This window comes from Acomys russatus, chromosome 27 (genome assembly GCF_903995435.1).
Source record: "Acomys russatus chromosome 27, mAcoRus1.1, whole genome shotgun sequence".
Lineage (NCBI taxonomy): Eukaryota > Metazoa > Chordata > Mammalia > Rodentia > Muridae > Acomys > Acomys russatus.
In genome coordinates, this window is record NC_067163.1 from 54150653 (window position 1) to 54171467 (window position 20815).

A 20815-nucleotide genomic window follows, 5' to 3' on the forward strand; every position below is an offset into this window, starting at 1 on the left:
TGGGGTATTTAGAGTATATAATCCATTACTTTTTTTTCTTTTTTCTTTTTTTTTTTGCACCAGAGTACAAGACAGCCAGAGAGAAGGTGTAGAAGGAGGAGCAACACAGTGAAGGGAAGTCTCAACGTTAGTCACATTAGGATGGGATGAATAACACTTCCCAGGTGCTTCAGTGACAGCACTGCTAAGATTCCAAAGAAAACCTAGCGCCGAGACACCAAACAGCTCCCTAGGAAACAAGTTATGAAATTGTTGGGGGTGGGGTGGGTGGGGATCAAAATCAGTGGCACCAATACCAGTGACGCAAAGAAAGAAAGAAATGCCAAGCTGTAGCCAGGCAATGCAATATAAAACCATGGCTTCATGTCCCACCCACTTTCCCACCCACTGAAAATGCTGTTCTTGGGGCTTATTTGAGAGATGGCGGGGGGGGGGGTGCGGTGGGTAAGCTTGAGAATCTAATCTAGAACACTGACCACACAGTTCACGGCCACTCCAGACAAGGAGAAGACAATGACGACAGAAAAGGCCAGGGCTGCGCAGAGTCCCTTAGCATCCACTTCCCAATGCACAGGAAGGAGCTCTCCGCCAAGCACGCTTAAACTCCTATGAATCACTGGGCTCCCTTTCTTTCAGGCATTTGCTGGATACCAGCCTACACTGACATCGACTGGCTAGTGAGATATTGTCAAGTAAGAAGCAGCCGGAGACATTAAGGTACTGAACTTACATAAGAACAACAGCTTAGAATTTAAAGACTAAGAAGTTCCTGGCCTTTTTTCTTTCTCATCTACTAAAATTCTTTGCCCTTCTTTATCTCAGTTTGGGTATTTGCTGCAGAATAGCTGATTACTATCCTTACATCATTCTATCAAGATATAGATGCAATATTTAAAATAAACGTAAGCCAGACCTAGGCCCAAATATCGACTTACTCCCATGTCTTCAATCCACAAGTCAAATGATTCCCAAACGCTACTAGACAGTCCCATTTTGTCAACAAGTTGCGAACCAGAAAATAAACATCATCTCAGCAGCGCCTCACCTGTTTTGTTACATCATTGCAGCCCTGAACACCTGCAGAGAGCACAGGCGTGAAAGGAAACCAAAGTCTCATACTCCACTGGCGGGACGTACTTACCATCCAAGTAAACAAAAAAATTACTATCTTTCTTGGAGTGTCATCATTCTTCTGGGCTCTATCAATTTATAGTCTTAATTAGCCTAATTAATTTTCATATTTAGGTAGTCTACCACATATCTAATTTTTAAATGAGATAAACTACAGAGTGAAAGAGGGTTGAGGGGATGGCACAATGGTCAAATAGCTGCCTGGCAACTGTGATGACTATGGCAGTTCAGATTCTCCGGAGGCAAGTAAAAAAATACACCAGCATAGTAGTGCAATCTTCTTTAATTCCAGTATGAGTCTACCAACAGATAGGAGGTAGATACAGAGAGGTATTAGACACAGCCCACTAGTCAGAAGTATTCAGCAAACAACAACAAAAGAAATCTGCCTAAAACAAAGCAAGGGCCAATACCTTTAGATGGCCTCTGGCCTCTGCACATGTGCCTATGACATCCACATACCTGTGAACACAGACACACACACACACACACACACACACACACACACACACGAAAAAAAAGAAGAGGGTGGGAGGGAAGGGGTATGGGAAGGGGGTAAGAAAGAGACACAAAAGAGTGAAAGAAAGGAGAGGAAGGAATATGTATACATTTCATAAGTTTTTGTCATATTAATCTTTCTCTCTTGCACTAACATACATCAAGCTGGCTCTCATAACTCTCTTCTGACAGTCCTATCTAGCCAGCCCTTTGCTTCTACTTTCTGCATACCCACTGGGGGCTCAGAGTCTCCTCTACCTCTGAGTGCTGGTCCTTCCCATGCCTCTCTCCACAGTAAACCTATGCTGCTAAGGGAAATGGTGCAGCTTCCTCTGCAGCGCATCCTACCTATGAATCTGGCTTCCTCATCACACTTCTACATGAATCCAATGTCCATACTTATATCTATCTCACTTTACCCAACTACACGCATTTTAAAATAAAATCTATAAGGACAGGAACTTTATAACGGTCCATCTTCAGCATGTGGAAAGATACAAGGGGTGAAAATTCAAGCATTCATTTTGCAAATGGGCAATTCCTAAAAAACAAACAAACAAAACCAATCAACCAACAAAAACAAGGAAAAAACAAAAACAAGGAAGTTAGGATACAGTTTGTTAAGCATGTGTTGTGAAAGAACTTATCATTCAAGTAACCCTGTTTACATAATTACCTCTTCTTGGATTTCTGCAGCAGACATTTTAGCACTTACTCATTCCACAAATGTAAAGAATATCTAAAAGCCTTACGTGTGCCAAGTTCTACATTAGCCCCCAGTGATACGCTAATCACCACCCTGTCTCACTCCGGTTACTTCAAGATGAAGAAAGCTAGGTCTAGACTCAACATAATACCATATTAAAGAAAAGTACAGCAAAGATAAAAGAAAAAAATCACAGAAAAATAAAAGAGGATAGAAAAAGAAAAAGAAAAAGAGATGCAGGTTCCTAAACAAGTTTTATATTTTCACAGCACTGGTGCATTAAGAGCTACAACCTGGTAAGTACAGGGCAACCATGCTATAATTCACAGACCCAAAGAAGCTAAGTTACAAGGATGGCCCAAGAGAGGATGCTCCCTCAGAAGGGGAAAAACAATAGGCATTGGAGGTGGATGCAGGGAGGGAACTGCATAGGAGAGGGGATGGGGAGTGGAGCAGGGGCCTGCAGGGGAGGGGGATTAGGAATAGGGAAAGCTAGGGAGAACCCAGTGAAAGAGAGTATGGAATCTCTGGGACTTGCCAGAGACCTGAGATGGGGGTGCTCCAGGAAGTCTATGGGTGTGATCCTAGCTGAGACTCCTAGCAGCAGGGGATGTGGGGCCTGAGGTGGCTACCTCCTGTAGGCCCCAGTGGAGAGATAAGGACACTAACCCAACCACAAAACCTTTGACCCCCAAATTTGCCCTGCCTACAAGATGTGTAGGGACAAAGACGCAGCAAAGATTAAGGGAATGGCCAACCAAATACTGACCCCCCCCCCCCACTTAAGACCCATCCCCATGAGAGAGAATGAATCCCTGACTCTATTAATGTTACTCTGCTGTGCTTATATAGACAGGAGACTAACATAACTCCTCTGAAAGGTTTCACCCAGCAGCTGATGACAACGGATGCTGAGACCCACAGCCAAACATTAGTCAGAGCTTAGAGAGTCCTATCGAAGAGCTGGGGGAAGGATTGAGGGAGCTAGAGGGGTCAAGAACGGCAGAAGAAGACCTACAGAGTCAACTAACCTGAGCCACTGGGGGCTCCCAGAGACTGAACCACCAACCACAGAGCATGCATGGACTGGTCCTAGGCCCCCTGCACATATGTAGCAGTACAGCTTGGTCTTCATGTGGATACCCCAACAACTGCAGTGGGAACCCTCTTTGACTCTGAGTTCTCCCTTCGGATCCCATTCCCCTAATACGGTTGCCTTGTCTGGCCTGAGTTAGAGAGGATGTGCCAAGTTCTGCAGCAACTTAATGTGCCAGGGTGCGTTGGTACCCATAGGGGACCTCTCTCTCCTCTGTGGAGAAGGAGAGAAGAGAATGGGGAGAGGGGTACATGACAGGGAGACTGGGAAGAGAGGAGGCGGTGCTGCAACCAGAATGAATAAATACATTATTTAAAAAAAAAAAAAAGTGCTACATCATATGTAGTAACTTCAAATATGTCCTTCCTTTAAATGTCTTGCACTCACTCTGGTTCATGAATGAAAATGCTCTAAGTGTCTCTCTCAGGGAAGGTAATTCATACCCCTAGGGTCTCTACCCTTCTACACAGAAGGAAATAAATCTCCAAGCTGAACCTTCCTATTCAGAAAGTTAATCATCCCATTTTTCTTAGGAATGCTGCTATAATGCATTAAACAATGTCTCAACTCACTAGAGCTCCTGTTACTAATTGAATTTATTTTTCTCCTTTGCTGAAATAGCAGTGCCCAAACTCCAGTGAGAATAGAGACTAGGAAAGCATGTACCACAAAGTGAAAGCCTCCCCACTTAGCAAACAGCGCTATTCCTGCCTGATTTTCGAAAGGAAAAAAAATACATTAATAAACTATTGTGTTCTCCTAATTATAAATGCTCTGTTTCCCCAGTGCAGCACTTCTTTCACACCAAATACCACTCTGAAAATCTCTAAGGGTTGTGCTCATTACACAACTACACAGCAAAATGCAGATGAGCCATTTGGTGGATGAAGGTACAATGGCATGGTCATCAGCAAAGACCGCAACGCTCATCTATTACTTGTTAGACTAAGTGTCTCTTTCTCCAGCTACCAAGTGGCAAGTAGCATCATTTCTGGCCCCTACTCATTATAACATGAATGAATAGCAGCTATCTGGACGGGCGTTAACAACCAAATACATTTGCAAACACTGCCACATGTCTCATGGGAACCCGTGCCTCAGGTTGATTAGCTAGCCATCAGTTTTTGAAAATCTGAAATACTGAAGAATACAGGAATTGTTTTTAGAATTTTAACAAACACATAAATATCCTAAGTGCTAGAGTTGTTAAAATAGCATCCAAAAAGCAACTCATATGTACCTACATGAAGTTGAAAACATTTAACAACAACAACAACAAAAAAAAAAATTTTTTTTTTCCTCTCGAGTACCATCCTTCTCTGATCTCTTTAGAAAATTTATCTCTGAAGAGTAACCAACCACTATCCAATTGAATCAAGGCCCACTCTACAAGGAGGAACTCATGCCCAACACTGCCTAAGTGGCCAAGAGCCTGAGACTAGATAGGCCATGAACCTAGGAAAAAAGCAAATATAACTAACTGTTCTGCTAAGGGAACATCGCAATGAAATGGCTCCTAAAGGCACTCGGCTATAATACTCATAAATCAGTGTCTTGCTCAGCCACCATCAGAGAAGACTCCTCCTGCAGCAGATGGAAACAAATACAGAGAACACAAGTGGACAGCTCACACAGAGTGAGAGACATTGGGACATTCAGTCCTAAGTGGGATGTTTCCGTCAAATCTCCCCTCTCAGTGCTCAAGGGAATCTGCAGAAAAAAAGGTGAGAAGAATGTAAGATCCTATTCTTGGTTATGGGCCTCGCCTTTAATGGCTGAGCTATCTCTCCAGTCCTCAAAATGTGTAGCCCAGGCTGGCCTTGAACTCCTGATCCTCCTGCCTCCACTACCTTCAGTAAATCCTACTGGCATGCGCCACCACAACCGGCCAAGATAGGGTAAGCTAGTCCTCAATAGCTCTTGCCTCACAAATATGTCGGTCAGCTATATTGGGCCAGAAGGCTGAAGATGATGCTCCAACGTTATAGAGAGTGTTGGGTGACTGTCCAGGCAGTAAACTGTCTCAGTCATTTTTTTCATTTTGGAAGCTGCTGGCCTGCACTTCTGGTTCACTCATGGATTTAAGTTTTATTCCTTCTTAAATCTCTGATGGGGTTGAAGACCAGATAGTTTAGTCTTTCAATTAAACATAGCAGGTTAGGGATTAAGATGTTTTTAGATCAAGATTGATGTTTTAAGTTAATAGAGATGAGATATGATGGATATTGTTCTCCAATCAGAAATTTAGACCTAAGAAGATAGGAAAGATGTTTACTTCAAGTTTGCCAAATATGAATAGCCAAATCACTATGCGTGTAACAATTAAATAATTCCTGATTGTCTCATAGCTTTTCCTGCTGTATGTCGTTTATTTTATTCATGTGTAATAATGTAAATGTATATGTTAATAAAGAAATATAAAAAAAAATATAAGATCAGTGGGGATGGAAGACAGCAAGAAAGGGAGGCACCAAAACACAAAGAGACTAGCACCCATATGAATTCACAGACTGTGGCAGCATTCACAGGGCCTGCACAGGTCAAGCAAGATGGCTCCTAGTACTGAGATGGAAAGTAGACACAAGCTCCCATCCTTAACCCAGAAGCTATCTCCCACTGATGACCACTCCCAAAGAATTAGCTTTCAGCAATGTAATCTCACTGGGTATACAAAACCACACTTAAGGGCATGCAGTATATGGCCAACACAAAATGAAAATGGTATTTTTGGAGGATTTTAATATGTTATGTTTTTGTTGCTGCTGTTATTGTTCTCATAATGCTTTGTCTGGGCAACTTGATTTTATCTTATAAATATTTTGCTTATATATTATGGTTTCTGATTTTGTTTTAATTGATTTTCTCTTTGTGTAAATGTGTGAATTTTATTCTTTTTCTTTAGCTGTTTTTTGTTTGTTTGCTTGCTTGCTTGCTATTTGTCCTATTCTGGTTTATTTTATCTTATTTTGTTTTATAGCTGTTTTGTTATTGTTATTATTATTATCATTATATGCCTGTTGTTATTGTTGTTGATGATGATGATGATGATGTCGACGCCTGTTTTTTTCTAAGGAAGGAGAGAAAGGGTATGGATTTGGGTGGGTGGGAAGTGTAAAAAGTTGGGAGAATGAAACCATAATCAGAATATGCTGTATGAAAAAAATCCTATTTCAGTTTTAAAAACTCACATATTATATAAGTGTTATAAATTATAATATACATGTTCCAAACACTGATCTATGACCAAATTTAGTTTAGTCTTCCTAGTATAAGTCAGATTTGAAATAAAAATTCTGGTGTCTGAAAAAAATAGAAAGACAGAAAAAAATTTACTCTTGAAGTACAATATTCTGCTTATTGCCACTTTAAAACCATTTTTCCAAGGCAGCAGATGATGTATCCCAACTACAAAGTATTAAACTCATAGTCAGCATTTTTACATAGTGACAGAAAGGCGAGAAACAGCAGTATGTACAAACAGAATGCATGGTAAGATCCACTTCATCAATCTGAAAAGCAACTCTGATTCTCAGAACTCTCCTGTCTTAACTCTTCTATCTTTATCCACTGAAATTTTAGTGCTTTAGATAAAACAAAACAAAACAAAACAAAAAAACCCTAGCAATTCACACCTAAATCAACTATTCTGTACAGTTTGAAGACAGGAGTTGCAAAGCAGAAAGACAACAGAAAAAAAAAAAAAAAAACAATAAATCTTTAGGTATAAAACCAGTGACATCAAAATGAGAAAAATACCACCCTGAGCTTACAAAGGAAATTGCTTGTAGAAGCTGATGCAAGGACCTTAAAACAAGCATTCATTCTGCTCAGGAAATTAAAAAGCTGCACTTTAAAAATGTTCCAGATCCTTCCAGAAAGTTTAAAATAAAACTAAATAACTACCTTCTTAGTTGCCTGGGAACACTTATAATTTGAACAGAAGATATACATTGCAAACTCTTCCTGGAATGCCTTAGCATTTGCTTTAAAAATTTATTTTCACACATACCCTTTTTTATTCATCTGTTAAAAACAGAATGTATACTTGTTCAGGAGGGTAAGAGGTGAGTGTGGCGGTGACAGGAACAACTCTTTACGGATAAGTCTTTTTCTAAGCACGTTTTGTAGAGACAGAAGAATCATTCTTGCCTCCCATATACATCTACATGAAGCAGTTACTTCTGTGTCCTGTACATGTATAGACACGTCTGCTCTGAGTGGTTAAAAAAAAAAAAAAAAAAAAAAAAAAAAGGACCTCTGGCCAGATGTGAGTATCTGCTGTCCTCTGGACAAAGACACTTCTTTGGTGAGACTAACAGTCCTTGGAGAGCTCTACTAATCTGTGGGTACGCAGCATGTTATTTGGAAGGCAGTTTGATACTATGCCCATTTGGCAAAATGATAGTAGCAGACTTAGTGTAGAGCCCAGGAGCTACCCAATAATAGTTTGTTGTTGTTGTTTGGTTTTTGGTTTTTTGTTTTGTTTGTTTTGGCTAGATTTGCAGTATCAGGCATGAGTTTCCTCCTGTGAAGCATAGAAAAGTAGCTGGTAACCCCATAATACTCATGCAATACTCATAACTGAAGACAGTAGAGAAAATAAGTATCTTCACTGTGTCCAGCCATAAGTGGTGTGCGTGTGTGTGTGTGTGTGTGTGTGTGTGAGAGAGAGAGAGAGAGAGAGAGAGAGAGAGAGAGAGAGAGAAAGAGAGAGATACTGCCTACCCAGAAATTTGCATAGCAGAAGAGGAGGAGGGAGCAGAGTCTTCTGAACATGACAGGACCTTTGCTATCATGAATTCATGATATCTGCAGCTGTGGTTGCCTGTACAAGATCAAATCAACCAACATTCGAGAACAGACTGGGGGACACTCACAAGCCCCTACCCCTGGCTGAGGAGCTATTGGTAGTTGTTAGCTCTTAGGGGAAGGAAAGTCAAGTTTTCTTTAGGAGTTGGGTCCTGGTAGGTTGGCCACCAAGTGAATGGCGCCATATATATGTTTTTATGAGAAGCACTAATGGGACTCAGGGGGTTCTACTATAAAGAAAGGATAAATAAGAGATGAAATACATGCGGGTAGTAAGCCTGGGAAGAGCTGAAGTGGGTAAGGAAGGCGTGGGGGTGAATATAATAAGAATAACATTGAATACATGTATGGATTTCTCGAAATATAGGAGGAATCAGACCAGAGTCTTGTGACTTCAGGACAGGAACTAAGGAGCTCACAATTTGGGAGCCAATGGGACACTGGGAGGGGGGCACAAAAGCATGCCCTATTTCCGCAATAAATGAGTCAGCTTCTGCCTCTTGCCTGACTCCCAGAGCCTGGGTTGTTGACTCTGTGCCACCTAACCCCTGTCCCCGAGGGGTCTGGGTCTGGGTCCCAGCAATACTACAATCAACACAGTACCCATCCAATGGCAGGTCCCATAGCAAGGGATATCATAAGAGCTACAATGGCTTACAGGATATAAACCCCGTCTCAATAATTTACTACAATCTCTACAATGAGCTACCCAAAGTCAGCGGCTTAAAACACTGAAAAGTTTATTTGTTCTCTGTGTGTGAAGTGGGAGCCAGAATTGAATGAGGAACAAGATGCCGCAGGTTTTTGTTTTTGTTTTTTATTATTATTTTTTAAATTGATTTACTCAGATTACAAGATGCTCCAGTTTTAATACCTGAATATGGTTCAACAGCAAGCGGGGGGCATCTTGGTGCTCCTTCCTACGGCTTCTCTCTCCAGCTTCGACTCCATTTCATTCCTGCTGGCACACCCTCTGAAGACGTACAGCTACTGCGGCTTCAATTCTCTTACATCCCATCACACAAGCTATCTCAAGAGTTCAAGAGCAGAAGACAGACTCCTCCTGCTTGATGAGCGCGCACGGCTGCGTCTCTACAGAAAAACTCACAAACCGCACAAAAGGCAACCGCAGTAGTACAAAAGAAAATGAAAAGGAAAAGAGATAAAGAGACGAGTCATGCGGATCAGGTGCCATTCTTTCCTAATATATCACATCTCAGGCCCATATAAAATAAAAATGACTATTCGTATTTGACTACAAATAGCCAAAACACTAAGAAAGTAACATTTATATAATTCCTGACCGTGTCACGGTTCTTCTTGATATAGGTAATCTGGTGTATATATGTGTAATAATATCAATCTACATGTAAAAAATTGATTTAAAAATGTAGGTCCCATGACAAATAAATAAATAAATAAATAAATAAAATGAGCTCTTACCTTCCCTCACTTGTCTCTACCTCTTTTCCTCTGTCTCTGTCTGTCTCTCCTCTCTCCTCTCTCCCTCCCCTTCTCTCTCTCCTCCCCCCGCCCCCACTTCTGGGGCACTTCGCTTCCTTGTACCTCCATATCCATATAATAAACTTTTATCATTTAAAAAAAAAGAAAGAAGATGACAGGTGCAACCATGATCTCAGTGTCTAACCCTGACCCCTTACACTAGAGAAAGAGAGTAAGTACAGAGGACTAATGAGCCACTACCGAAACTATTACTACTTCTGTTTTTGTTGTTGTTGTTTGTTTGCTTTTTATTTTGTTTTTGAGACAGGGTTTCTTTGTGTAGCCCTGGCTGTTCTGGACTCAATTTGTAGACCAGGCTGGCCTTGAAGTTACAGAAATCCACCTGCCTCTGCCTCCTGAGTGCTGGGACTAAAGGCGGGTACCACCATGCCTGGCTCTCTTACTACTTCTAAACACACATTAAAAAAACAAGTGCTGGAGAGATGGCTCAGAGGTTAAGAGCACTGACTGCTCTTCCAGAGGTCCTGAGTCCAATTCTCAGCAACCATATGGTGGCTCACAACCATCTATAATATGATATGATGCCCTACTAAGTAATTGGTATGGGAAAATGTAAAACCCTTAAAATTGAGGAGTTCTGCTTTTCAGTATTTTTATCTTTTTTTTCTTTTTTCTTTTTTTGATTTTTTTATTAATTTATTCTTGTTACATCTCAATGTTTATCCCATCCCTTGTATCCTCCCATTCTTCCCTCCCCCCCATTTTCCCAGTATTCCCCTCCCCTATGACTGTTCCTGAGGGGGATTACCTCCCCCTGTATATGCTCATAGGGTATCAAGTCTCTTCTTGGCAACCTGCTGTCATTTCAGTATTTTTAAAGGTCAATATTTCTATCATAGCCTTCTAAAATAAATAAATATTAGACTTGGAACATTGACAATTGAAAAATAAAACATAGATGAATGTTATAGCACTTCAAATCCTATGGACAGGCAGCTTCCTCTCTCCTGCACCAAAGCACAGTGCTGTAGAAAGCTACCCTGTCTTCAAATCCCCATGCTTCAGGAAGAGAAAATAGTGGCATTACTCATGCTTGACCTTTCAAAGAATGGTTGACAGATGGGTGTACATAGTGGGGATGTGATGAGATGATTCTCAGTTCCGAAGAAAGCAACTTTGTTGAGCCTGGACAAAACCTCCTCTGGACGAGGAAGCCTAGCACACGAAATATGGGTGAATGCTCCACGCCACAGTGTCTTCTACTCAGTTCCTGCTTGTTGTTATTCTTCCCCTCTCTCGAATATAAATAAAAAGCCAAAAGTAGCAGTATTCATGAATCGTCAGCTAATCTGTAGTATCACTGTACCTCAGGAGTTACTTCCAACTTAGTGGACAAGTTTTAGAGCCTGGGAGTCATTTAGGACAAAATGAGGAACTCCTAGTCCAAGTATGGAGAACAAGAGAAACAAAAACAAAAACAAAAACAACAAAAAAGGCTTTTTCACAAAACTATACAAGAGACCAAGAGAGAGGGCACAGGATCTAAAACTAAAAACAAGAGAAACTGAATAATCCACCATGCACCTGCTACAGCCACCCTGCCGTGAGCATTGTTTTGGTCGGCTTTTAAAATACAGATGCCTACGAATAAATTAACATTCAACATATGTACAGGCATGGGGGGAGGGGTAAGTAATGTATAAGGTTCTGGAAAAATAATTACTGTTATTTAAAATCTTTATATTGATGAACATTGATCCCAGTATATAAAGAAAAAGTAGAGATCATTCACTAACCCTGAAGGCAGAGAATCTAGGCTGAGTATTAATTCTGATCTATATAGCCCATGATAAATTAATTGGTTCTTTAAAGCTCACATTTATGTTACTATAAAACTATGGAGAAATATTTTCCAAATACCTGTATTAAATATACTTATATTACATATAAACCATACACACACACACACACACACACACACACACACACACACACACACACACATATATATATATATATATATATATATATATATATATATATATATAAAACAGTAATCAACAGATAGCATTTCAAGGTCAGATTTTGCCACAAACTGACAAGACAATCACAGGTAAGTCTTTTATCTTCCCCCCCAGATCTTAGGCTTCTCATTTCATTCATTTGTACGGCAAGCCTCATCTGAGTGCTCTGAGGGGCAATGCCAGTTAACACAATAAACTGATCACTTCCTCATCTCACGGAGCTTACTGTGTCATGGGAGACCACATAAAGAGCAGTTGCATAGTGTCTGGTGGGTGTTCTTATAAAAATGAAGTGACTTAGTTCTCTCCAGATTTAAGTCTTTGCCTGTGGACATAAATGCCAACAACAACAAAAAAGAGGCCCATGAGCTCCCACTCCGCTGCTGTTGAGGGTGTTAAGTGACTCTACCTAAAATGGAAAGAAAACCTTTCAAAAACAAGTGACATCAATACAAAGGTTTTGTGTATCACAAAAGCAATGGTCTTTTCCTCAGATGAAAACTTAAATTTTACTGTTCAAGGGAAAACTGTGTTGTAAAAGGAAAAAGCGGCCTCACAGAGACTGTTCTTTATACTCCAGGATCCAGTCACTCAGAAGGTGACACAGACACATCCTAGCACACGGTCAGAAGTGATGCTTTTACTCACAGTCATGCACCGAGCTGGCGAGTGCACACAGAGCACCTCTAGTAGACATAAACAAAGCATCACATTTTTAGCCTTTACTGTATTAGTCCTGTGAACACCTGAAGCTACAGTGTAACCATACAGTGGCTCTACAGATGTCATTCCCCCACAGTTCAGAACTAATGAGAAATACAGTCATGGTGAATTAGAATGAAGGCGAATCTCTCAGGCAGCTCTATGAGGATCAGTGCATACCAAAAAGCCTTCTTTGAAGGCTTTACCCAGTGATAGATAGCCAGTAAAATCCTGTTTGGGTCACTTGAGAAAATAATCATCAGAAAAACAAAACTATGTTCTAGGAGTCCATTTGGTAAATTTGACAAAAGTTGTCTAGCAAAATTCATCGAAAATTATTAGTAAGAGATTATTTATAATTAGCATAAAATTGTTTAACGAAAAAGTTTTAGAAATAGCTTAAACCAGAAAGCAGTAACAAAATTGAAACTATTATAAAGATAAACTTTATACTCTTTATAACTTTTATGTCCTTATAATTCCTATATACCTAATACATCATAGATCTCAGGAAGATACAGTTTTTAAAAATCCTATGAAATTCTACAGGGTTCAGGTCATATTCTTTCTCAAATTTCTCAGGTGAAGAATCAAACTTTCTCAGCTATTATTGGTTTTAACCAAGAAATAACAAGAATATTAGTTTTATACTCAAATACAATGTTATTTCTAGTTTGAAATATGATAAGTCAAAACCTCTTAGCTCCATCACCTCAGAGATAAGTCTAAGAGATTAATGGTTTTATTTAACTATATGATGCTAAATTTATCGGTATAAGCAAAATTTCATTAATGTATACAGAACCCTATTAATAGGGGGTAGACAAAGAACTTAGAAATCAATATTATCATTTTACATATGAGAAAACCTCTATGAAGAGGGCAAATGGCACGAGGCTCTGGAATAAACATGCTCCTTGGGATGCCTAATCTTTGCCAACTTGAGTAGATTTGCAAGCACATGGGAGGCTCACCTCTGCACACGTGTGTGCATGCATTTCGAGAGTGTTAGCTGAAGAGGAAGACTCACCCTGACCAGGTCATAGATTGGGTTCCAGACTGAATGAAAGAAAAAACAAGCAGAGCGCTGGTATTCATGTACGCTTTTTGACAATGGATACAATTAGACCAGCTGCCTAATGCCCCTGCTACTGTGCCACCTGTTTACTTTCTTAAGTTACTCTGGTCATGTGTGTAGCACTGCCACAAATACATAATACACCAATCAACATCCTACCCTGGCCCATCATAACTCACCAGAGACCATATATTCACCCACTCCATTCCTTTGTATTTTATTTTAAACCTAAAAACTTGAAGGCTAAAAAATTTAATTCCAACATATTAATTTATTTCAAGGGCATGCTACTTAGCAAAAATTGAGGAATGCTGAGAAAGCCACTACGCACGGTGTTCACCAGTAGTTGAAGTAGACACCTGTTGGCAACATCTGAGAAATGGACACTCACGAAACTCTTCCGTCCCTTCCTCTATTATTGGGGCTCTATGTCCATCTCTGGTGGACAACTCAGCAAAAGCAGGTGGTGTTCCAGAACATAACAAACAAGATGTTGAGATTTGGAAATAATGTCCTGTGAGCAAGAGACACAGCTTTGGAAATATTTTATCCTAAGAAGAAGACCTAGACATGATGGCATTTGTACGGGATGCCAGAACTTCAGAAGCCCAGGCTAAAGGATCATCAGCTCCAGTCCAGCTTTGGGCACACCATTAGTTCTAAACCAGCTTACTCTAGACATCAAGACCTTGTCCCAGCCAATCAGGAGAGGCAACTTTCTGGAGTCCCACAAGTAATCTTCAAGTACCCAAATGCCATCACATACATGGGAATCTTAGATTTCCGCAAAGGCAAACCTGGCTACCACGAAAGCATTTCAAGACTGTTTGTTGAAGGTAACGGGAAAGCATTCAACATAGATGCTAACACAGATACCAGACACTCCTTTAAAGCACGTACAGTGCGCAACATTGGATTAATGTGACACAAGAACCCACACAATGAGCTGGGCATGGTGGCGCACGCCTATAATCCCACCACTCGGGAGGCAGAGGCAGGTGGATCGCTGTGACTTCAAGGCCAGCCTGGTCTACAAAGCGGGTCCAGGACAGCCAAGGCTACACAGAGAAACCCTGTCTTGAAAAACCAAACCAAACCCCCCCCCAAAAAAAAAGAAAAAAAACCCAGACAACGGATGATTACTAAGCCTTGGAAAGGTTCTTCTTAGAGGCTTGTCTGCCCATTAAAAATCACAAGGAGTTTTAAAAACGACCGCGGACTACTTAAAATGAGGAGGTTCCAAGGGATCTCGCCTTGGCACTGTTTTATTTCCATTTGGCTATTTAATTCTGTCACATGGTTCTAGCACACAGCTACAGTTGAGAAGCACTTCATTAGTTTGCAAATGAGGTAATCAGAGAAGACCTGAACTGTAATTTGAACTCAGAAATTTTAATCTGCTTTTCTTTTTCCTTGCAGGGGATGGAACTCAGGGTCTCGCACATGATGAGCAAAAAAAGCTCCATGGTTCAACTATTCCCCTTGCCTACCTGCTATTTTGAATTCAGTAAATCACATATTAGGTATACAGTGTTATGTATGAATCTACAAACCCTACAGGTATACACATAAGGGAGGAAAGTATGTGCTTTATTCTTTTTCCTCAGAGTACAGATTCTGATTTACTGCTTATTTTTCTAATTTTATAAACCTTGAAAGAAAAATCAGTACAGATTCTGATTTATTGCTTATTTTTGTAATTTTATAAACCTTGAAAGAAAAATCAGTACAGATTCTGATTTATTGCTTATTTTTCTAATTTTATAAACCTTGAAAGAAAAATCACGCAAAGCTCATCTCCATGGGTTTTGCTTTCAATAGTGGCAAAGGATTTTCCACTGAGCAACTGCTCCTCTGCATAGATCCTTGTCAAACAGGTAGAGGATTCCTCTATTCCATCTGTGACCGAGTGGGACTGCTTGGAAATGTCTTTTCCACCTACAGATAGGAATGACTACAAGCTAATTTTGCTTGATTTTTAAAAGTGTTAATGTGTGACCGAGAATAGGGTAATGGATTGAGAATCAAGAAATACAAATACTTGAAATGGGATAACAGGTTAAACAATAAAACGGTAAATTAATAACCAAAGGCTAATTCCATAGCTCAGTACCATATAACACTGACATTTTCTAGTAACTAGTACTAGGCATCATTGCATGGTTAAGGTATCCTGAAGAGGGAATGGGGATGAGAAACAGCACTTTTTTTCTTAGTGATGGGAACTGAACTGAAGGCCTTGTATATGCTAGGAAGCTCTCTACAACTAAGCCAAATCCTAGCCCACTAACAGGGACTTGAATAAGACACTTTTCTCTCTCCTCTGTCTCTTTCTTCTGTCTGTCTGTCTGTCTCTGTCTCTGTCTCTGTCTCCTCTCTCTCTCTCTCTCTCTCTCTCTCTCTCTCTCTCTCTCTCTCTCTCTCTCTCTCTTTCTCTCTCTCTCTCTCTCTCTCTCTCTCTCAAGCCCATTTTCCCACTTAGCAAATGAGAGAGTTCAGTAACATCTGTGGAAGAATTTTAATCCAACAACATGGCTGCTCTGGCAAGGGATCACATCCAAGACCTTCTAGGTCTATGTGATCCGGCTGGAATGCAGACATATCCTGGATTATGGTATGATCTAGATGGACTACAGACAGGCTCTTTGTGCATACCTTTAATCCCTAACAATGAAGGTAAGGTAAGTTTATAAAAGGAAGAACCCATGTTTGAAAGTGGCATCTAAATGAGGGGCAGACAAAGTGACAAACCAGAGAAAGATTTGACAGAGATCGGACATGCCCAACTCTCATGAGAACAGCTGAGAAAAGTGAGGGTACTTAAGAGCAGTTCAGAGAGGTACTAGCAGCAGTAGTAGTAGAGTGTGTGTGTGTGTGTGTGTGTGTGTGTGTGTGTGTGTGTGTGTGTGTGTGTGTCAGTTTTACTGGGACAGTACAACTGGTTCTGAGAAGGAACCAGAAGATTAGAGCATATTGCCAGAGTTGGTTTGAGGACAAGCAGAGCAATTCAGTGAGAAGCCAAGAGAAGCTGGACTCAGTCAGTCAGCTTGGAGAAGAGTTTGAGCCAGAACAGCCGAGTTGAACCAGCCAGTCAAGAGTTCAGAAAGAGCTAGAAAGGATGCACTTATTCAACAATAAGCCTCCGAGACAATTGCTTCTTGTGAATAAAAGTTACGTTTACAAAGACCATTTTTGTCATGGAATATTCTGTTTTCTCTGTCAATGGTTATTGATAGTTTTGCTTAATACTCTATGAGCATATACAGGGGGAAGAGGTCCTCCCCCCAGTTACAGTCATAGGGGAAGGGAGTAAGGGGAAAATGGGAGGGAGGGAGGAATGGGAGGATACAAGGGATGGGATAACAATTGAGATGTAATATGAATAAATTAATAAAATATATTTTAAAAAACAAAGTAATTTATGTATAACCTTCAACTCTTATCTAGTTGCTTAACATCCTAGTTGTCTGAGATCACTATTCCTAGATGATATATATTCAAATCCACAAAGTAACTATATTGTAAGTAAGGTCTGCATTATATTTAATACTTTAAATTGATCTGAAGCATGAATTCCTTCGTAGAATAAATCACACAACAAAAGAAATAAAGGTCTAAAGTAGCATCTTATTCTCAGAATCAATATCAGTACTTTAAGGTAGCCAACGGAACAACAGGCATTGTATAGGAGAGGGCTGGTAAAGCTTTAAGCAGACTGATTGTGTTCGACAGACAATATTTTTTACTTTCTTATATTATTAAAAATGTCCAAGTAGAAATTAAATTATATGGAAAAACAGAAACTCCCTCAGTCTCCCCTTGAAAAATCACATTCCATACAGAATTCCAACATTTTTCATCAAAAATTTTCATCTTGTGATATTTTCAAAGATAAAATTACTTAAAGAATAGGTATAGTTTTTTTTTTTTCTATTTTTAAGACAGGCATTAAAGCACTGATATAAAGTGTTTGAAACTTGGACCAAAAGCTCATTTCTCCTAGTGATTTAACTAATAAGCATATTTGTGCCTCAATAATCATTTTGAATGACATATTTGGAAAACCAGGAAAAATTCAGTTGGATAAAATCTTAATGATAAATATCTTTAAAGAAAGATGATTAAGTAATTAAAGAATTAATTCAAATTAGAAACTCTGCTTAGCTAAAATTAGAAGCAAAAAAATGCACGAGTCTCTCAGAAGATTTGAAAAGCTTTAGATAATAAACAAATCTCTGTAGAAGAAAGAAGGGTAGATATACAAGGAAAAATGGGTGTTCTTATGCTTAATTATTAGTTCTAGAATAGTTGAAATACCACGAGTATTTAAAGAAACACAGGGCTGGGCAAACCTGGAAAAGTGCAATTGTAAATACAGTGCATTTTTAATGCTACAATGAACCAGAAACTATCCTTAAACATCTGTGCCTTATTATAGGGTTGTAAATGAAAGAACAGATTATATGCTTTGAAATCTATTTCTTAATTTCCATTTTTGTATGTCAAGTGGCTTAAAGATAATAGGCCCATATGTATCTTTTATTACTAATAAGCAGAGCGCTAGAATTCTAGCCTGCTTTGGATGGTAAACTATAAAACAATTTTAACAGATTATAAATCAATTTAAATTATGTATGTATGATTATGTGGAGATAAAGCCATGTAACAATGTGGAATAATGAAATTGAGCAAATTAAACATAGTTTTATGGTAAGAAGAGTTTTCAATTTGCTCAGCATTTTAGTTAAGGTCAAGTGTAGTATCTGTTACTTGTTTAAACCAAGCATGTTTAAAGAATATTTAAAAAGTGAAAATGGCACTACAAGTTGTCTTTAGAAAATTAGTAGTTCTTCCCAAAAGTTAGTGAGAAATCATAGAGAATATGTTAGCAAATTTGGAATAATTGATGGTTGGCAATGTTCTTGTTCGTGAACAAGCTCACATACAAGAGTTTGCAGACCTGCTGGAAGATGTGAATTAGCAAGAGAACATTAGAGATGAGCAACCTGAGGAGAGTTTCTCAACCCACAGCAGCAGCTGAGGTACAGGAGTATATAACCTTGGGCCAGCTTTCTCCATAGAACCCAGCTTTTCCCACCTCCTCTTCCCAGCATTGCTTTCCAAATGGCTACAAAACTCGACACTGAGTGGGTCCCATGTTGCCTGTCTATCCTGTATCAGCTCACCCTGGATGGCCACCACAATGCTTTCACTAGCACTGGGCTGTGACACCCAATTCCCTCGCTCTTTCCTCAGAATCTGATTCCAGCTCTATTGCTCTTGTTTTCCACTCCACTCCTTGTCATTTCTGACAGCGTTCAGTGAGCTTATCTAGCTACAGAGATGAAAGCATTTTGGTGTTGCATTTGTAAATTTCTCAGGTAGAATAATATATCATACCATTAATCTTGGTCTCCCTGGGCCTTTCAGCAGTCAAAATGATCACACTGTATTGACAACAGAGATTGACTGGGTGACCCTGGAAGTCGTAAGCCCTTCCTCAGCCTACCCTTGATAATTTCTCAGTGTGTTCTTATCTAAAAATGTAAGGGACACCAGTCCATCCAGACAGCCTTTCAAGATTCTCTATACATCTAGTGAAATGGAACCTTCATCCGGGACATCAGCAAAATGGCCCCAGCAAGGAAACTCCCCAAAGAAACATCCAGAAATCTTCCGTCACCATCACACTCAACTGCCGTCTGCCGATAACTACAATCTAGCCTCATTCATGCCAGCCTCGGTGAGCATCTCCTCGGAGAGGCAAATTAACACTCCCACACCCTCCCCCCAGCTGCTCCAGGTTCACCACGACATCAGGGCTCTCCCTGGATCTTCCTGTAGGTCCTCAAAGTGTGAATTCATGTGGGTGCCTCCTGAAAAATGGAGTGTGTTAGCACCAGGGAGAGGCCTGGAGGCACAGCTATCAAGAAATGAAGCAAGAAAGGAAATTTAAGATTTCCAGATCTATATAAGGGAGGATTAGATAATGTTTTCTGTTGTTATATCTTCGAAAACAAGGCACTACGCAGGTCTGTACTAGCATGAGCGAAGTCAAGGGAAATGAGACACTGTGAGTAAGTACTAATTATGAGACAGATGTACTGACTTTGAGTCCAGAGGATGTGTTAACATTCGATGTAAGTAAACCTCATTTAGAACAAGCAACAATATATGTTATTATTGCATCAAGTCAAAACTAGAACGATTTTCCAAAGAGAAGCCAAGCGGAGCCCAAACTCAAAAGCAATTGAGTCTTTTGTCTGCCAAGTAGGTCGGTGTAGACTTGAAGCAGTGAACCTGAGTAGCCAGGCATGGTGCTCTAGCGCTTAAAGAAACCAGAAAAAGATGGGCACTGACAATGTGGAAAAAGAACCATTGAGCTTAGATAGCTATTTATAATCATGCTGTCTGAAAATGAACTTACAAATATACAGTCTGCATGTGGTATATGGAAATACAGAGGCCCCTGTGATGATCTTACTAGTAAGTTTTGGCTCCTGCTGTCACTCGGACATGATGCTACCACTGTGCCCCCAAGGTGCTATTTATCTTATTCTTAGCCTGTAGCTTGTACATCACATCACCATTTGACGCTTTTTCCCGGGGTTTAATTATTATAACGATTACACTAGAGCCATCCTTTTTTTTTTTTTTAAGCCAAATTGTAAAACCAAAGAGTTTTTTTTTTTTAATTTACTATAAAGACAAGCGCTAGTCTCTATTATCCCGTATAATATTTACAGCCTGGAATTACAGATTTTAGAGGGTTAAGTTAATTTCCTAAATTAGGAGTCATGTTCCAGAGAACTGACATCAGCAGCTGTCAGTGGCTATCAGCAAAGTGAGGCATATTGTCATTTCCCTGTAATACACATCAAGTCCACAACCTCAGAGAGTAGCCAAAGTCTTAACAAATACAGGTTTCTATGCTTAATTTTATTTGATGGATATTATTAGTATAACCTTTTTTTAATAGTTGATATATACATTTCTCTATATACTTTATGGAAAACAAATTTTCCAATGTTTATATTAGACCATTACACCTTAATTTTTGGAAACTAAAGAGTATCTTAGTTTCCCATGTTAAATTGGCTTTTCACGGAAATAACCAGTTATACTGTAAAAGTTTTTTTTTCCCTTCACTTGTGCAGGGTTAGTGCAATTTATTAAATATGTAAGTCCTGCCAATGTAAGTTTAGTTCTGGAAATAAAGCATTCTCTAAATAATAAAACGTGAAAATACCTAATAGATGGCAACCTCACCACCAACACCAACACATTAGATTGTCCTTAAGATTCAA